General features: G+C 49.2%; 1 long non-coding RNA gene across 1 annotated transcript in view; it reads left to right on the top strand.

The window, feature by feature from the left end:
- The window catches only part of LOC137450913 (uncharacterized), a 75,561-nt gene extending 57,553 nt beyond the window's left edge, over positions 1-18,008 (top strand). Inside the window, exons 2-3 of the long non-coding RNA XR_010989684.1 lie at positions 2,439-2,494; positions 17,570-18,008. This is a non-coding gene — a long non-coding RNA (uncharacterized lncRNA). The remainder of the gene's footprint in view (positions 1-2,438; positions 2,495-17,569) is intronic.
- The last annotated feature ends 1,032 nt before the right edge of the window (positions 18,009-19,040 follow it).

Genomic DNA, 19,040 nt, shown 5'->3' with positions numbered 1-19,040 from the left:
AGGGGGTCTGCAAGCCTGGCCAGACCTTTTGGGCTTGGGAGTCATTCTGAGTGGACAGATGATGGGACAGGACTCTTCCTCGCTGCTTTGCAAGGTTGCAGTCATACTGACAGGCCATAAAATGCAGATGGCAGAGGAGTTAGGGCAAAATTCAAGTGGACTTTTGCCCCTCATCTGCTTCCTTCACCTGCTGACTCAGTAGCTTCTGGTGCATCCTGAAAGAGGCAATGTTTCTGGTCTGAGACTGACACAGATCTAAAGGTTCTTCATCATTTTCAGGCCTGACTTCCTACTGGCACTGCCCCCTCTCTGCCAGCCTGCCTTTGATGTGTGGCTTAAATGGCACTGGCACTGCCAGAACTGCTGCTGCCACTGTGCAGGAGCTCTCTTGGAGTTCACTGAAAATGACTGCAAGGAATTAATAACTTGGAAAGATGTCTTTGCTCCTACTTAGCTGGTACCTGTATTCAACCCACGTGCCTAGGAAGTCAATAGGCAAAACTCTTGGCTATTGCCTGGGGCACCAGGATTCATGAGGAAAAAGGCTGTGAATGCAGGATCCATCCTGAGCTTTTACTTCTGATAGTCTCCCCAGATGGCCCATCCCAGTGCAGGCATCGATAGAGCGATTAGGAGGAACTGGTGATACCATGCATAGGTGGCCAGCAGGCAGATAAGAAGAGCTCTGTCAACAGTGTAACACAGCTGGGTGTGGACATGGAGTTTGTATCATCTATGAGTAGCTGAGAACAGGACAAGATGCTCTGAAATTCTTATGTTGAGCTTATATTTTTCCCTCCACTTTTTCTTGCATGCTTTCCAAGCTGTTGGTATCTTGGCTGTAATTGGCCTGCAACAGGGGAATGGAATTTGTCTTGAACCTTCATCTCCCTTTCCTTACAGTCTACCAATCTTTTCTTCTCTTGTCACACAGAGGTAAATATTGGCTTCAGAATTAAAGACCGTGCCAGGACCAGGCTGTCTAGTGTGCCTTAATAATTTCACACAGTTTATTTCATGGGATGAAATTAATAAACATCTCTCATCTCTCTGTGGCATGTGTAGGAAACAAAGCCATTTTGACAGTCACAGCTGTGCTCTGCTCCCCTCAGCTCGGAGAGTGTCTGCCTGAGCCCCACAGTACTGACCCGAAATACCCTGCCTCCTCCTAACAAAGTACCCTGCTGTAGACCAGACAGAGACCTGACTAGCTCTGGAAAGTCTGTTTAATTCCATCTCCCAAACCACTGTTCTGTGATTAAAAACTTCCACCATTCATCCTTTTAAAGTAGCAGACCAACAAAAGTTTTGGCAGGTTGAACTTGATTTAGAAAGAGAGAAAGCTCTGCTTCTCACTGGAGGCATGCTGCAGCTTTCAGTACTTCCCCAGGTTTTTCATTCTCCTATTAGGTCTGCCAGCAGCTATTTCTACTCAATAGTTTATAAAGCAAATACTTTGTGGCAGCTTTGGAACAGCTGTGTTTAGCAGGAGCAACCGGTAGTCAAATCAGCCCACCACGGTCTCTGCCCAGTTTCACTGCCCTTCTCGGAGGTGAGAAAGAATTTTAAGCCTCTTCTGGGGAGGTTCTCATCACCTGATCTTCAGCATGTAACTGTACTGGATGCATGTTCTCCCTCTGGCCACAGTGCTTGCTTTCTGCAGTCAGCCTAGACTTTCAGGGGCTGAATGAACCTCTTGAAGTTCTTCTGCCTTTCCCAGAAGCACGGAATGTTAAGGGTCGGAAGGGACCTTGAAAGATCATCTAGTCCAACGCCCCTGCCAGGGCAGGATCACCTATACCAGATCTCTGCTGACTAGGAAGAGCATAGGGAGTTAGAGGTCCTGCATGATTTGCTGGCAAGGTCAGTATTTGGCCCCTTATGCTTGGGGAAGAGCTGGAGCCCCTGATTTATCCTAAAAGATGACAGGTCCTCACTCAGAGTAAGCAGTCTGGGAAGATCACAATATCACAGTATAACTAAGGTTGGAAGAGACCTCGAGGATCATCGAGTCCAACCTATCAACACAGACCCCATGACTAGACCATGGCACCAAGTGCCACGTCCAATCTCCTCTTGAACACCTCCAGGGACGGTGACTCCACCACCTCCCTGGGCAGCACATTCCAATGACGAACAACTCGCTTGGTGAAGAACTTTCTCCTCACCTCGAGTCTAAACCTCCCCTGGCACAGCTTGAGACTGTGTCCCCTTGTTCTGGGGCTGGTTGCCTGGGAGAAGAGACCAACCCCTTCCTGGCTGCAACCACCTTTCAGGTAGTTGTAGAGGGCAATGAGGTCACCCCTGAGCCTCCTCTTCTCCAGGCTAAACAATCCCAGCTCCCTCAGCCTCTCCTCATAGGGCTTGTGTTCAAGGCCTCTCCCCAGCCTTGTTGCCTTTGGATGCTTGGATTATTTCTTCTCCCTTTTAATTCCCAGGCAATGTGCTGCCCCTTTGACTGTGAACTGAGAGAAAGAGGAGCCTGAAAGAAAAGGTGAGGTTGTGTTGATGAAGGACTGCACCGAACTCATGCTCAGAAGCTGTGCACCAGCTGTCTTGGGAACACCACCCACACCCTGGTCATGGATGTTGCTTTTCCTGATCTTTCTCCAAAGTCCTGGTCTGTACAGAGTCCTTGTCTCCTTTCCCAGCCTTTTCACAGCCAGGTTGTGACCTTTCCTTTCAGTCTCCCCTGGCCTGGGCTGGACCAGCTTTCCTGATCGAGCCCGTGCCCCATTTCCCCATGGTGAGAAGTTTGCCTTGCTTCCAGCGAGTGGTGTTTGACTTCAGTGGTTAGTGTCATGTGCTCTGCTTCCTGCTGCATTGCTGTAGCAGCTTATTCTGTTAATGTATCTTATCAAAAAAAGGTGCTGAGGGATGTCCCTGTCCACTGCAGGGGGATTGGACTAGATGACCTTCAGAGGTCCCTTCTAACCCAGGTGATTCTATGGTAAATGTAAAGTAGTCCACGGCCAATGAGCCATCTGCAAGAGAATACCCCCATGAGGCTGTGGCTCCTCTCCTCTCCTCTCCTCTCCTCTCCTCTCCTCTCCTCTCCTCTCCTCTCCTCTCCTCTCCTCTCCTCTCCTCTCCTCTCCTCTCCTCTCCTCTCCTCTCCTCTCCTCTCCTCTCCTCTCCTCTCCTCTCCTCTCCTCTCCTCTCCTCTCCTCTCCTCTCCTCTCCTCTCCTCTCCTCTCCTCTCCTCTCCTCTCCTCTCCTCTCCTCTCCTCTCCTCTCCTCTCCGAACCTCTCCTCTCCTCTCCGAACCTCTCCTCTCCTCTCCGAACCTCTCCGAACCTCTCCTCTCCTCTCCTCTCCGAACCTCTCCTCTCCTCTCCTCTCCGAACCTCTCCTCTCCGAACCTCTCCTCTCCGAACCTCTCCTCTCCGAACCTCTCCTCTCCGAACCTCTCCTCTCCGAACCTCTCCTCTCCTCTCCGAACCTCTCCTCTCCGAACCTCTCCTCTCCGAACCTCTCCTCTCCGAACCTCTCCTCTCCTCTCCGAACCTCTCCTCTCCGAACCTCTCCTCTCCGAACCTCTCCTCTCCGAACCTCTCCTCTCCGAACCTCTCCTCTCCGAACCTCTCCTCTCCGAACCTCTCCTCTCCGAACCTCTCCTCTCCGAACCTCTCCTCTCCTCTCCGAACCTCTCCTCTCCTCTCCGAACCTCTCCTCTCCTCTCCGAACCGAACCTCTCCGAACCGAACCTCTCCTCTCCGAACCTCTCCTCTCCTCTCCTCTCCTCTCCTCTCCTCTCCTCTCCTCTCCTCTCCTCTCCTCTCCTCTCCTCTCCGAACCTCTCCTCTCCTCTCCTCTCCGAACCTCTCCTCTCCTCTCCTCTCCTCTCCTCTCCTCTCCTCTCCTCTCCTCTCCTCTCCTCTCCTCTCCTCTCCTCTCCTCTCCTCTCCTCTCCTCTCCTCTCCTCTCCTCTCCGAACCTCTCCTCTCCTCTCCGAACCTCTCCTCTCCTCTCCGAACCTCTCCGAACCTCTCCTCTCCTCTCCGAACCTCTCCTCTCCTCTCCGAACCTCTCCTCTCCTCTCCTCTCCTCTCCTCTCCGAACCTCTCCTCTCCTCTCCTCTCCTCTCCGAACCTCTCCTCTCCTCTCCTCTCCTCTCCGAACCTCTCCTCTCCGAACCTCTCCTCTCCTCTCCTCTCCGAACCTCTCCTCTCCTCTCCTCTCCTCTCCTCTCCGAACCTCTCCTCTCCGAACCTCTCCTCTCCTCTCCTCTCCTCTCCGAACCTCTCCTCTCCTCTCCGAACCTCTCCTCTCCTCTCCTCTCCTCTCCTCTCCTCTCCTCTCCTCTCCTCTCCTCTCCGAACCTCTCCGAACCTCTCCTCTCCTCTCCTCTCCTCTCCTCTCCTCTCCTCTCCTCTCCTCTCCTCTCCTCTCCTCTCCTCTCCTCTCCTCTCCTCTCCTCTCCTCTCCTCTCCTCTCCTCTCCTCTCCTCTCCTCTCCTCTCCTCTCCGAACCTCTCCGAACCTCTCCTCTCCTCTCCTCTCCGAACCTCTCCTCTCCTCTCCTCTCCTCTCCTCTCCTCTCCTCTCCTCTCCTCTCCTCTCCTCTCCTCTCCTCTCCTCTCCTCTCCTCTCCTCTCCTCTCCTCTCCTCTCCTCTCCTCTCCTCTCCTCTCCTCTCCTCTCCTCTCCTCTCCTCTCCTCTCCTCTCCGAACCTCTCCTCTCCTCTCCTCTCCTCTCCTCTCCTCTCCTCTCCTCTCCGAACCTCTCCTCTCCTCTCCTCTCCTCTCCTCTCCTCTCCTCTCCGAACCTCTCCTCTCCTCTCCTCTCCTCTCCGAACCTCTCCTCTCCTCTCCTCTCCTCTCCTCTCCTCTCCTCTCCTCTCCTCTCCTCTCCTCTCCTCTCCTCTCCTCTCCTCTCCTCTCCTCTCCTCTCCTCTCCTCTCCTCTCCGAACCTCTCCTCTCCTCTCCGAACCTCTCCTCTCCTCTCCGAACCTCTCCTCTCCGAACCTCTCCTCTCCTCTCCTCTCCTCTCCTCTCCTCTCCTCTCCTCTCCTCTCCTCTCCTCTCCTCTCCTCTCCTCTCCTCTCCTCTCCTCTCCTCTCCTCTCCTCTCCTCTCCTCTCCTCTCCTCTCCTCTCCTCTCCTCTCCTCTCCTCTCCGAACCTCTCCTCTCCGAACCTCTCCTCTCCGAACCTCTCCTCTCCGAACCTCTCCTCTCCGAACCTCTCCTCTCCGAACCTCTCCGAACCTCTCCTCTCCGAACCTCTCCTCTCCGAACCTCTCCTCTCCGAACCTCTCCTCTCCTCTCCTCTCCTCTCCGAACCTCTCCTCTCCGAACCTCTCCTCTCCTCTCCTCTCCTCTCCTCTCCTCTCCTCTCCTCTCCTCTCCTCTCCTCTCCTCTCCTCTCCTCTCCTCTCCTCTCCTCTCCTCTCCTCTCCTCTCCTCTCCTCTCCTCTCCTCTCCTCTCCTCTCCTCTCCTCTCCTCTCCTCTCCTCTCCTCTCCTCTCCTCTCCTCTCCTCTCCTCTCCTCTCCTCTCCTCTCCTCTCCTCTCCTCTCCTCTCCTCTCCTCTCCTCTCCTCTCCTCTCCTCTCCTCTCCTCTCCTCTCCTCTCCTCTCCTCTCCTCTCCTCTCCTCTCCTCTCCTCTCCTCTCCTCTCCTCTCCTCTCCTCTCCTCTCCTCTCCTCTCCTCTCCTCTCCTCTCCTCTCCTCTCCTCTCCTCTCCTCTCCTCTCCTCTCCTCTCCTCTCCTCTCCTCTCCTCTCCTCTCCTCTCCTCTCCTCTCCTCTCCTCTCCTCTCCTCTCCTCTCCTCTCCTCTCCTCTCCTCTCCTCTCCTCTCCTCTCCTCTCCTAACCTCTCCTCTCCTCTCCGAACCTCTCCTCTCCTCTCCGAACCTCTCCTCTCCTCTCCGAACCTCTCCGAACCTCTCCTCTCCTCTCCGAACCTCTCCTCTCCTCTCCTCTCCGAACCTCTCCTCTCCGAACCTCTCCTCTCCGAACCTCTCCTCTCCTCTCCTCTCCGAACCTCTCCTCTCCTCTCCGAACCTCTCCTCTCCGAACCTCTCCTCTCCGAACCTCTCCTCTCCTCTCCGAACCTCTCCTCTCCGAACCTCTCCTCTCCGAACCTCTCCTCTCCGAACCTCTCCTCTCCTCTCCGAACCTCTCCTCTCCTCTCCTCTCCTCTCCTCTCCTCTCCTCTCCTCTCCCCAAGGAATTCCCATTCTACCTGTGTTCTTTCACCCCACAAAATCCACTCCAGAGGAAGGGGAATGAAACAGAATTGGCAGTAATGGAGAGGGAAACTGTTTAGCTGTCTTGTCCCATTCGATATGTTGCCATCAAGTTATTTATGCATCTTGCTGTTTATGTTAGGACTAAATGAGATAATTAAGTGTATACAGAGATAGAACCCCATTCATCTGAGGTACTCAGTATCTTGGAAATGGTGTTGTGGCTGCTCAGTCTTTCTCCCATGCTTTGTTTTAAGTGTTTTGCTTCTGACATGGGTCATACATACAGCTCTATCTAACCTTAACTGGGGACAGGAGTAATCTGTGTTGCCCAAGGCCCCAGCATGAATCCATGACACCAAAACAGAGCCCTGGGCTGTGAAGCCCTGTTCCTCAGCCCTCCCCCATTCTTGACCCTGATGTTTCCATACCCTTTCACACATAGTCCACTATCTTCTGTTTCTTCTGCCTGTTCTTCAGAGTGAGTGACAGGGGATGTACTGCATGAGGTAGTTAATTCATCTGTGAGAAAAGCTGCAAATGGTCTATCTGCAAGAGTGTAGGAGAACACTGAACATGTGCCATTATTTCTCTTCTCCTTTGTAAGTCCTTGGTGTTCCACAGCAGGGCCAGAGACATGCTACAGAGAAATCATACTGTGACTGTCATAGGCTGCCCCACACTGCAATGTATTCCTGACCTCAAGAGTCATTAAATCCCAGTGGGATAGTGCTGATATACTCTGGGAATACTAGACCTGAGTGCATAAGGCACTGTGGTAAACCCTGAGGGCAGTATCCTGTCTTCCAGGCAAGGCAAGGACTCTTGCTTTTTCCAGGCCCCATTTCTACCACTCTGTCCCTGTACCTTGAACACTCAATTTCTCTGTTAACTTTTGGGCAGTTCCAACTCTTCTGTGTAAGAAATGTTAACCTCATGGAAATTAAACTCTCCTGACAGGTTCCCAGCCCTCACAACAGTCAAATTGCAGTTTTTGAGCTCCCCACACCCTTTAAAGTGTTCAGTCATTCCCATGGCCAGTGGAGTATTGCCATTTAGTGGGACAGTTGGTGCAAGGTTTGTTCTGTGATGCCCTGCAAGCATCCAGGCTGAAGTTCCTGTTGCAGCAAGCTCACCTCTTGAATTGTGCTGCTTGAGGAGGTCAGAGTAAAGATACATAATGCTCCCAGTCTAGCTGTTTCAGGGAGAGGAGAAAGCTAAGCTATGTGTTTGCTTTTGGAGCAGAGTCGTGTCTGCCCCACGAGACAGTGTTATCCCTTGAAGGTTTGTGTCAAAGTTCTGCATTGTTAGTATTTTTCTTTTTGTAATCTCCACTGAAGAAAGCTCTTGCAGAAAGAGTGTCCTGACAGAGTTGAGAGGGTGGATATCTTTAGGAGATATCTTTTAGCATATATCTTTCAGGATATATCTTTCTTCCAGCTGGAAGAAACTGCAAAGCTGCCACAGGCAGGCTTTTTTGTCTGGTAGAAAGTCATTCTTTCTGAGCCATGGCTGTAGAAACTTGCTGTGCTGACTGATGTGGATGCTTGAAGGCAGGCAGAGGCACCAGGGACCTGTAGTTGTGAGACTATATACATACATCTATTATATATGTGCAGTTTAAACACAAATTAAGTCTTTCTGGCAGTGCTCTGAAAGGGAGAAAATGTGTAAAATTGCGTGGGACTGTCAAGGCAAATGTGTTCTGCTGAAGTCTCCCTTCCCTGTGTGGCCTGCTTGGGCAGTGGGGTTGATCTCTGGAGGTCCCTCCCAGCCCCTAACATTCTGTGATTCCAGGCACAGTGCTTGCTCCTGCACAGAGTTCTGTGCAGAGAGGAAAGCAATGCCCGTGCTACATGGGCTCACTGCTCTGTAGCCGTGGTGGTTATGATGATGAAAACCTGCTTAGTGATCTACAGATGAAAGACCCCAACTCCCAGACCCCTGAACCACTTCTGCCAAAAATAAGAGTTGGATTTGATCTGCAGCCTGAAACATTTGACTAGATCATCCAAGTGAGTTTGGAGAGGTTACTTGGTAGAACTGATGTTGCAATCTACCTGACTGTCTTCCAGTTCTAGATATTTCTGACATGGATGTTGTAATCTAATTTCTAAATGGACTGATTTCCCCAATATTTGGTGTTTGGCTTTTTGGGTTTGTTGGATCCTTCTTGAAAAGTCAGCCCTTACCTAGGCAGTTTGACACAAACAGTCACTGAATCATGGCAGTGCTCTCCTATACACTTTGCTGTATGCTTACAGGAAGCAGGGCCGCAATCTAAAGGCTGTCCTGATCAGTATCAAAGTGCAGGAAATGGAGGTGAATGTCTTTGGGATGGTTATTATGCCATAATTAAAGGTGTTAACAATAGTGTTGTCCAAATCATTAGAAGTCTATTTACAGTTCAGCAGCAATGCTGACACCTTAGTTAGTTCTGTTGGTTCCTGTTGCCTTGAACTGCCTCAGTTTAAGGACCCAGTCCAGCCACCACTGAAGTCCAAAGAGACCTTTAGGTTGGACTTGACTGACCTTCACAGAAGCAACATTTCTCAGACACACTGGCTGTAGTATTTCTCCCTTGAACAGAATTTTTTAAAGGCTGCAGATAAGGGTGAAAGCTATCACTTAGAGGAAGACTTCAAGGTCTTCTCTTCTCACATACTCCACTTCCCAAAGAGCTCACATCCTCCTGCAGGATCTCTGCTTCAGGCTGCCCACACCCAGTCCTGTTGTGCTCTGAGAAGGGCAAGTCATAGCCTGGAGCGAGATGGTTGCAGGCTGTGTTTGTGGTGTTTCTTCCTAAGACTACCAAGATGATGCTTTCCTATCCCAAAAGCAGCCAAGTGACTGTCCCTCCATCCCACTTGCTTGCTTATACACAGCTAGACTGGTCAGAACCTGCCTCTGAGTAATCCTCTTACCGTTTCTGAAGAGTGCTGTCATACAAAGGGCAATGACACATGGTTTTGACAGAAACTAATGAAGAAATGTCCTTAAATAGCCATGGCAATTATTTAAATCCTGTTCCTTAAAGCTGTAGTCTCCAAAAGTTTTGATGGCATACCTGAACATGAGCCTGCAGTGTGCCCAGGCAGCCAGGAGGGCCAATGGCATCCTGGCCTGCATCAGGAACAGTGTGGCCAGCAGGAGCAGGGAGGTCATTCTGCCCCTGTACTCTGCACTGGTTAGGCTGCACCTCGAGTCCTGTGTCCAGTTCTGGGCCCCTCAGTTTAGGAAGGAGGTTGACTTGCTGGAACGAGTCCAGAGAAGGAGACTCAGGGGTGACCTTATCACTCTCTCCAACTCCCTGAAGGGAGGTTGTAGACAGGCAGATGTTGGTCTCTTCCCCCAGGCAACCAGCACCAGAACAAGAGGACACAGTCTCAGGCTGTGCCAGGGGAGGTTTAGGTTGGATGTCAGGAAGAAGTTCTACACAGAGAGAGTGATTGCCATTGGAATGGGCTGCCTGGGGAGGTGGTGGAGTCACCATCATCAGAGGTGTTCAGGAGGAGACTTGATGGGGTGCTTGGTGCCATGGGTTAGCTGTTTGGGTGGGTTGGATTGGTTGATGGGTTGGACATGATGATCTGGAAGGTCTCTTCCAACCTGGTTTATTCTATGTATTCTGTGTATTTTCTTTTGCTCAAAAGTTGCACACAAGAAGAACAGAAGAGAAATCAGGGCCAACCTGCTGCCTCTAACTCACTCTGCTGTGGACGTGAACAAGAAGGCAGTCCTGACATTGAACCAGCTCCATTTCCAACCCTCATATGCTCCACATTGGAGAAAATACCACAGGCCATCTGCTTGTCAAAGCAATGCTGAAGAGAGCAACTCCATTCTTGCTAGTCTTAGCTGAGTGAAGCAGCCTGCTCCTTGTTGTAATTAAGCAATAGTCCAGTTGGGCAGTCTAGAGTTCAAAGCCTAATTTCTTCAAAACATCTGTAATCCAGAAAATATCTATGAGATCTCTCTTCAAATGAGAAGAGGCTGTACCAACACCAGCTGATTCCTATTCTAAGTGGTGTCGTCATTGACACTAAAGGTATAGTGCAAAAATTTGCTAATTATGACTGATGATACTTACACTAGCTGAGGAACAGCTCTCAAATTTACAGCTAGTGCTTCTGGCATAGATTCCATGCACGATGAATGCAAGTAAAAATGGTTTATTAAACAGATAAACAAACTGGAGGGTGGAGTGTGTTGGACAAAAGGAGCTGGGGTTGTTTAGCCTGGAGAAGAGGAGGCTCAGGGGAGACCTTACTGCTGTCTACTGCTACCTGAAGGGAGGTTGTAGCCAGGTGGGGGTTGGTCTCTTCTCCCAGACAACCAGCACCAGAACAAGAGGACACAGTCTCAAGCTGCACCAGGGGAGGTTCAGACTGGATGTTAGGAAGAAATTCTTCATAGAGAGAGTGATTGCCCATTGGAATGTGCTACCCAGGCAGGTGGTGGAGTCCCCATCATTGGAGGTGGAAAATAAGGACAGAGCCAAGGTTTAGGGAATGTTTTCCAGCATGTTTGGCTCATCACAAGCCAAATATTTTCAAATGGAACTCTAACTTGGTCAGAAATGTGGTGCAGTAGGTCGGGGGAAAGAAGGCAGTTTTGTAATGGTGGTGAAAAGTACAGGTGAAAGACCACGGTCATTGCCATGGAAAGGAAAATTGCCTTTTAGAAGGTACTTAGACCCGAGAGTGATTTTAGTAGATCAATATGAAGTTTTACGTCAGCAGAATTGAGAAAGCCTTGGAAAAAAAAACCCGTGCTGCTAAAGTGCATTTGCTGTTTACAAAATATAGCCAGTCTTGGTGAGTGGGAGCAGCCAGCATTGTGCATGAGGAAAAGGAGAAGCTGTTTGTGTTTCACAACTATCCTACCACGGCGTGAACCTTACAGAAGGAAGTGAGCAAAACAAGGGATATGAATACAGTCTTTCCCACCTGCTTCTAGGAAGGCATGGGCCTGGTGCGAAAGAATTTAAAGCAGTTTTATGTAGTGTACCTTCTGAGCACCTGGTGCATGCAATTTATGTCTGTAAAATATGAGCCACTTAACATTTCCATTACAATCTTGTGTTTGACTGAAATCTCTGAGGGCTGATCAAAAAGCTGCAGCGAATGAAAGTGCCCAGCCCTTTCCCTTGCTTTTCTTTCTTCCCTTTTCTTTCTTCCCTTTTCTTTCTTCCCTTTTCTTTCTTCCCTTTTCTTTCTTCCCTTTTCTTTCTTCCCTTTTCTTTCTTCCCCTTTCTTTCTTCCCCTTTCTTTCTTCCCCTTTCTTTCTTCCCCTTTCTTTCTTCCCCTTTCTTTCTTCCCCTTTCTTTCTTCCCCTTTCTTTCTTCCCCTTTCTTTCTTCCCCTTTCTTTCTTCCCTTTTCTTCCTTCCCTTTTCTTCCCTCCCTTTTCTTCCCTTCCTTTTCTTCCCTTCCTTTTCTTCCCTTCCTTTCCTTCCCTTCCTTTCCTTCCCTTCCTTTCCTTCCCTTCCTTTCCTTCCCTTCCTTTCCTTCCCTTCCTTTCCTTCCCTTCCTCTTCCTGCCTGCCTTCCTCTTCCTGCCTGCCTTCCTGTCTTCCTGCCTGCCTTCCTTCCTGTCTTCCTGTCTTTCCCTGAGGATCCTTCTCCTCTTTCTTCTCCCACCTCTTGGGAGTGTGCTGTGCATGTCTTGACCTACGAGAGCAGCACGTGATGCACACTGAACCATAGCTTCTTAAGGTACAACTTCAGGACTTCCTGGCTGCACACTTGATCTGTCTCCTCATTTCACCTTATTCTGAGGGACGAGCAGGCTCTGGTACTGCTGTCATTCCACATGATGCTCCTGCTGGAGCTTGCTCCAGTCTGCAGCATTAAAAAATAGGAAGGACATAACCATTGTGCTGTGGCAAGAACACAGTTGTGCTCATGTGGAACTCTTGCAGCCTCTTTGTGAGACATGATATAATTGAAAATTCTGGCACATTTCCCACAGCAAACATTGTTAATCCTCACTAGCTGGGATTAGTCACCACAAGCCTTGACACAAAGCTAGCAAGTTATCCAGTTAATCCACACTTACAGGATAAATATGGCATCCTGTGGGAAATTAGGCAGCATCTTCTTCCTCTCCTGTTGTAAGAGTGATGCATTGTGCCTCTTACACCTGAAGGTGGAGGGGGAAAATGTAATAACCTGTGACTGATGTTAGCAGACACCTGCTAACATCACACTGCAGCCAGAGCAGCAGGGAAATTTAGTACAAAATAGCTTGCTGAAGTTGGGCTCTGAATGTAAACAGCATCTTTGTGCTCTTCATGGCACTGGCAATTTTTCCAGGTAAGTACTCTGTGCCTCAGAGCTGAAAGACTCTTCCAAGCATTCTCTTTTCCTTTCTACTGTGGGTTTTTCCCTTGTGCGATCTCGGGCTGTGTCTGCAAGTAGCGTCATTGGAATTGGTTGGTAAGTGAGGTCTGTGGTGACAGGTTGGACTCGATGATCTTTGAGGTCTCTTCCAACCTTAGTGATACTGAAAGTACTGCAAGTACCCCACGCAACTGAGGTGGCTGAGATGAAGGCGTTTCAGGCGTTTTGCATTGTCTGAAGAGCAGCTCCAAGTGTCCTCATGAACAATCTCCAAAAGAGCCAGACCTTACTGACTAGGTGATCTGACTGTGTATTTCTGGGCAAAATAGCTGAGTAGATCTGCAGACACCAGCTTTCCAGCTGTTGGGCAAATTTACCCAGGGAAACTGGCTTGTAGCAGAGCTCCAGGGAGCTCAGAGGCTTCAATTCAGCAGCTCTGCCAGGGAGTTTCTTCCAAAACTGCACACGGCAGGAGTCTAGCATAAGCAAGAATAGTAGCAGCCACAAACAGGGGGAGAAAGGGCCTTCTGACTTTGGAGCTTTTGATTTATGAGGAGTTTCTAATATATTTGATTTGAGTGTGGTTTGCTTGAAAACTTTAATAACAGTAAAGAAAATTACTTAAGTATTCCCTTAGATGTTTGACTCCCCTTATGGTTTTGACCAACTTAAAGTTCATTTCCTCTTAGACCATGGGATAAATAGTCACATAAATGAATGGATGTTTCTTCCTCTTGTTGACATCTCATTGCACTGAGACATTTTCAGAGATAATAAGCTTAGATTTTGCTCCTAGTCAACAGAGTTCCAAGTCCTAAGGAAGGCACTTTGGAAAACAGAGGACTCATGCTAAGATGTTTTTCTGTTTCGATGAGCTGTCTAGTTATTTATCCACATTGCTGTGTGACTAAGTTCCTTAAATCTAGTAATAAATTGTGTCCCACTCTTGTCCCATCCCCAAGAATTCTTGAGTCATGTGTCCAATTCTGGGCCCCTCAATTTAAGAAGGACATTGAGACTCTTGAATGTGTCCAGAGAAGGGCAATGAGGCTGGGGAGAGGCCTTGAGCACAGCCCTGTGAGGAGAGGCTGAGCGAGCTGGCATTGTGTAGCCTGGAGAAGAGGAGGCTCAGGGGAGACCTTCTTGCTGTCTACAACTACCTGAAGGGAGGTTGTAGCCAGGAGGGAGTTGGTCTCTTCTTCCAGGCAACCAGCACCAGAACAAGAGGACACAGTCTCAAGCTGTGCCAGGGGAAGTTTAGGCTGGAGGTGAGGAGAAAGTTCTTCCCAGAGAGAGTTGTTAGCCGTTGGAATGTGCTGCCCAGGGAGGTGGTGGAGTCACCATCCCTGGAGGTATTCAAGAGGAGATTGGATGTGGCACTTGGAGCAATGGTCTAGTAGTCATGAGGTGTTGGGTGACAGGTTGGACTTGATGATCTTTGAGGTCTTTTCCAACCTTATTGATTCTGTGATTCTGATGACCATGTGTGTGACCAGCCCTGACTCCTCAGCATCTTGGCTGAGTGGATTGCAGCTGCATGGGTATCACAGCAAGCTGAGGTTCTCACATTGGGTGATGTTTGTGTCTTATCCTTGTCATTTGCTTTGTGATGGTGTTGGTCTGTCTAGGAAAAGCTGGGATTAATTTCCATCCCATCATGAGAAGGCTGAAATAGGTCTGTATGTGGTAATGGAGTTATAGCATGCTGGGTAGTAAAAGTGTGTGGGGCAAGCAGAAAAGCAGTGTTGTAACCTTTTGTTTCTCCTGATCCTGACTGCTCTGAGGAGCTTTCCCACCCTCACTATCTATTTACAAGCTCTCCTACCTGTAGTTTAGATTTTAAAATACTTCTTTATTATGTTTCCATCATATTTCATCATGACAGGTCAGTAAATACAGGAAGAAATGTTCAGCTTGTCCTATCTTTGCTGACACTGGAAGCCTCTTGTCCCTGAAGTTCTTTCTTGAACAGCATCCTAGTGCTGTGCTCAGGATGGCTGAGCAGAAAGGCATCTGTCCCTGCTGGCACTTCATCAGCCAGGTATAAAGCTGTGAAATTTCTGTGCTTTCCCCAGAATGCTTCTTTTGTGTCTAATAAACCACACTGGTAGGGCTCTTAGAGAAAATCCACTGCTCAGGCTGCCTTTGCCTCCCCATCTGTCCCCATCTAGAATTTACACAAGGAGGTCATGTTACTGTTGTTTCCTCTTCTACACTCCCTGTCAGACAAGGTCATTTTCAAAGCAAATGGCCAGTTAAGCTTTAATTCAGCAACCATGGAAAATTATTATCAAAGAGGACAAGCTACCAAGTGGATGATTAACTGGGACATCCGATGACTGGTTACATTTTAACAGGCCCCTTTTGCACAACTCCCTTCAGCTGCAGTGAACTTGAACTCCTAGGAAAATGAGTTTCCCCAGAGAGATGTCATGGGGTGAGTCTGCCTTACAGCGAGGCTGAAGCATCCAGTCCTGGCTGAATAAAGCAGAGGAAGGGCACAGTCCTCTCCTAACAAACTCCTGGGAGCTTCCCCCAGAAGTCCAGACGTCATCCCTGCACCCAGCCCCTTGTTGCTGCTAGCAGAATTTGCTTTGTTTTCTGTTGCTTGAGTTGGGGGAAGCGTTGTCTACACTGCCCTGAGATAGGTACAGCCTCTCATAGTCCTGAACTAGTAAAAGCATCAAGATGGATTAGAGCCAACTCCACTCCTGTGTTGGCTTGGGTTTTGAGGTAGCTAAATGCCAGGCTGGGTTTCTGTGAGGTGTAATTCCTGAAGGAGGGAAATGCTGAGAAGCACAATGGTGCCAGGAGGAGCAAAATAAGAGCTGAGTTATTTCACCATGGCCTCAACTGATCCTCCTGTAACTGGAAATGTGGAAAGGTGTTTTCCTAAGTGACAACATTGTGAGGCTCTATGGTGTTTTGGTGCAGAGCACATGCAAAATAGTTGTGGTGGTCTCCTCTGTATTAGCTACAGGGTTTGAATGTTTTAGTTTTAATAAAGGGGACAAACCAAAGGGCAGTGGAGCTGTGCAATGAAACCTGAGAGAAAAGCTATGACAAGAGGAGCTTTTGGAGCAAATGAATCCATTGCTTCATGTGTATACTTTATGCTTCATGTACATACTTCATTCTTTCCCTAAAGGCTTCACTTCACTGTGGCCTGAAAGATGCCTTGAGAAACCTCAAGTTATCTTGCTCCAGTGTGAACTGTAGCAGATACTGATATGGTTAAAGCCATTTAGAGCCAACCTGTTAGCACCTGTATCCACAGAGCTCTGCCTACCTGTGTTGGCAGAGCTGCTAGCACAGAAGGCTACCCCTTGTTGAAACACTCACCTGTAACAACTTTTTATGCCCTGATCCTGTGTCACTGCAGCTAGCAGCCTGCTTATGGGTATCTGTTCTAGCTCCTGTACCACTGGCACAGATGTGTCTGGACTGGCTGTGGCTGTCCCTGTTTGACTGCAGCCTAGTCCAGAGTCCATTTGGTTACACAAGAAATAAGCAGAATTTGCCTTGCTGGTGGTCCTGGGGGAGAGTGAAGTGCAGAGGAAGGCATGCAGCCCCATCCTTGGCATCGTTCCTCAGACTCAATTATCTTGTCTTCCCTGAATGAGCCCTTCCAGCTCACTCAGATCTGAGGGCAGAAATTGGCCTTCACTTTGGTTTATTTACAGCAGCTTCATTTTTGTTCTGTTTCCCTTATTAGTAATACGGAATGAATTCTGTTCTTGGCTTAGTCAGGGTATCTGTGAGCAGGCTTGTGCCTGGGCACTTGGAGGCTGTTTTAAAAGCTGGCTGGTATCAGTGTTATGGTGTAAAGCTGATAAATCTTTAAAGGGGAGGTCACAGGGCTGCCTGCAGAGGCCTGACATTAGCTTCTGCTGACTACCAGTTGATAGAAACTGGTGCTGTGTGTCTCTGTGGGATCAAAGAAGGATATCTAACATTCCCCTCCGCCTAAAGGGCTAATCTCCTGAAGTCCTTCTGAATGGCTTCTGAGACAGGCTGGAGAAGGGCAAGAATGCATGTTAGTCCCACAGGCTCTGCCTGCCATCCCTTTCCCCACAAATAGCTTTGAGTCAAAGCATTGACAATGTGGTATGCACAGCTCAGTTGAAAAGCAGAGCAAACTGGTGTGCCTCTGTTTGACAGCTCTTAATTGAGGCCTGCAGTGCTGAAAGCCTCAAGCAATCAACAAAATCTGGTTATAAGGGATTTTCCTTTTTTCTTTCCAGCTACAGGAGTGGAAGCTGGGTTTGTCACTCAGTGACACATTCCCCACTCTCAGGCCTTCAAATGAAACCTCAAATCTACAAAAACTACCAAAAAATCTACAGGCTGGGGTCAGAGTGGCTGGAGAGCAGCCAGGCAGAGAGGGACCTGGGGGTGCTGGTCGATGGTAGGCTGAACATGAGCCTGCAGTGTGCCCAGGCAGCCAGGAGGGCCAATGGCATCCTGGCCTGCATCAGGAACAGTGTGGCCAGAAGGAGCAGGGAGGTCATTCTGCCCCTGTACACTGCACTGGTTAGGCCACACCTCGAGTACTGTGTTCTGGGCCCCTCAGTTTAGGAAGGAGGTTGACTTGCTGGAAGGTCTCCAGAGAAGGGCAACAAAGCTGGGGAGGGGTTTGGAACACAGCCCTGTGAGGAGGGAGCTGGGGTTGCTTAGCCTGGAGAAGAGGAGGCTCAGGGGAGACCACCTTGCTCTCTACAACTACCTGAAGGGAGGTTGTAGACAGGTGTGGGCTGGTCTCTTCTCCCAGGCAACCAGCACCAGAATAAGAGGACACAGTCTCAAGCTGTGCCAGGAGAGGTTTAGGCTGGATGTTAGGAAGAAGTTCTTCATAGAGAGAGTGATTGCCCATTGGGATGGGCTGCCCAAGGAGGTGGTGGAGTCGCCATCATTGGAGGTGTTTAGGAGGAGACTTGATGGGGTGCTTGGTGCCATGGGTTAGCTGATTAGGTGGTGTTGGATAATGGGTTGGATGTGATGATCTGGAAGGTCTCTTCCAACCTGGTTTATTCTATTCCAGATGTTTGTACACAGGACCAGAGGAGGAGCTCGCACTGGTAAACACCTCGTGCCTGTTGGAGGTGACGTCCTTGTCCTGATGGAGCAGCCTCAGCTGTGTTACAATCCAGCTGGAAGTTCATTGCCCTGATTGTATAACTATCTGTGAGAAGCTCTCCAGGATGACAATCTGACCTTTGTGGTAAAACTTGTCCCTGAGATGCAAGACGCTGGAGTAGTGCAACAGGTACCTGTCTCTAATAGTGCCAGTAAGACAAGGTTACTGGGAAGAGTATCTCAGAATAAACCAGCTGCTACAGCTGGGAATGAAGCTGACAAGAAGTGGCCCCAGAGGTGTTTCTTTGGGTCTGAAATAGAAGCTGCTAGAGTTTGGGGAGATGTTAATTGCTTAACCATCCTTAGACCACTGCAGCTCCAGCAACACTGCAGCAGCAGCGGCAGCAGAGGCGTTTGCTAACCTCTTTCTCTGTGCCTCCGCTGGGATGTGTTAGTCCCTCATTTCCCTGCTCTCATCAGCCTTCTGCCTTTTGAAATGCAAAGTGCTCCTATAAAGACATTAACAAAAAATATTTCCAGAATTAATTTTACATGACAGGCGTTGCTGTCAGCTTTAGGAGGCTAGCCAGGAGGCGAGCACAGGCGCAGAACAATTGCATGCAGGCTTTTTCACAGTGCCAGGCGATCTGCTGTGACCTGGGCTGTGATTCTCACAGCAGCCTTTTCTCCATCTGAACGAGGGAGAGCCTTCATCAAGGTACACAGGGGAATGCCAGTGGGAGCTGTGGTGCAATCAGATGCTTGGGTAGTTTTGAACTCTGCTTTTCCACAAGGATTATCTAGGTCCTTCCCTTTGTTGTGCCTGCCTAGATGAAAGGCTGCACTGTAACTGCTCCCTTCTGAGACCAAGGACCTGTTTGTGTTATAGCAAAGGATTCTTTAATACAGGACTATATTTGGTGTATTCATGTGATACTCAGTACCTTTGAGACCTCTCCATCCAGCTTAGTTAAGATATTGCACCATCTGACAGTGCCCAAGACCGTGTGGAAAGCCGGCAGCCAGTGGTCCCAACTGGGAAGCTGTTTTCCACGGAATTAGGCAGGGCCAAATTTTGCTGAGCCTCAGAGAGTGGAGCATTCCTCCTCTTTTCCACAAAGTGGAGGCTGATTTGATGCACCCTGAGAAGCTGGGTCAGAGCTGGACTTCATAAAGAGATGTGAAGCCGCTGCCTGATTTGCTTTGCACCTGATTACACCATGAGGGGCTTGGCCCACTCTGCTCCCATGTCCTCCTATTTTTACTCCTATTTTTGCTTTTGTAGTGCTGGTTTATACTGTAGACTATTAGTGGGAAGTACTTGGGTACTGAAATTTTAGCAATAGAGATTTCAGGTAATGTCTGCATGCTTTATTGCCTTGTTCTGTTATTCATGTGCAGTTTGTGAAGGGCCAGGGGATCCTGTAAGAGGAAAA

This window comes from Melanerpes formicivorus, unplaced genomic scaffold (genome assembly GCF_026170545.1).
Source record: "Melanerpes formicivorus ecotype bairdi unplaced genomic scaffold, bMelFor1.0.p_v2 SCAF_38, whole genome shotgun sequence".
NCBI classification, from domain to species: Eukaryota; Metazoa; Chordata; class Aves; order Piciformes; family Picidae; genus Melanerpes; species Melanerpes formicivorus.
Note: the sequence above shows the minus strand (reverse complement) of the source record. Positions and strands in the feature narration are given on the sequence as shown.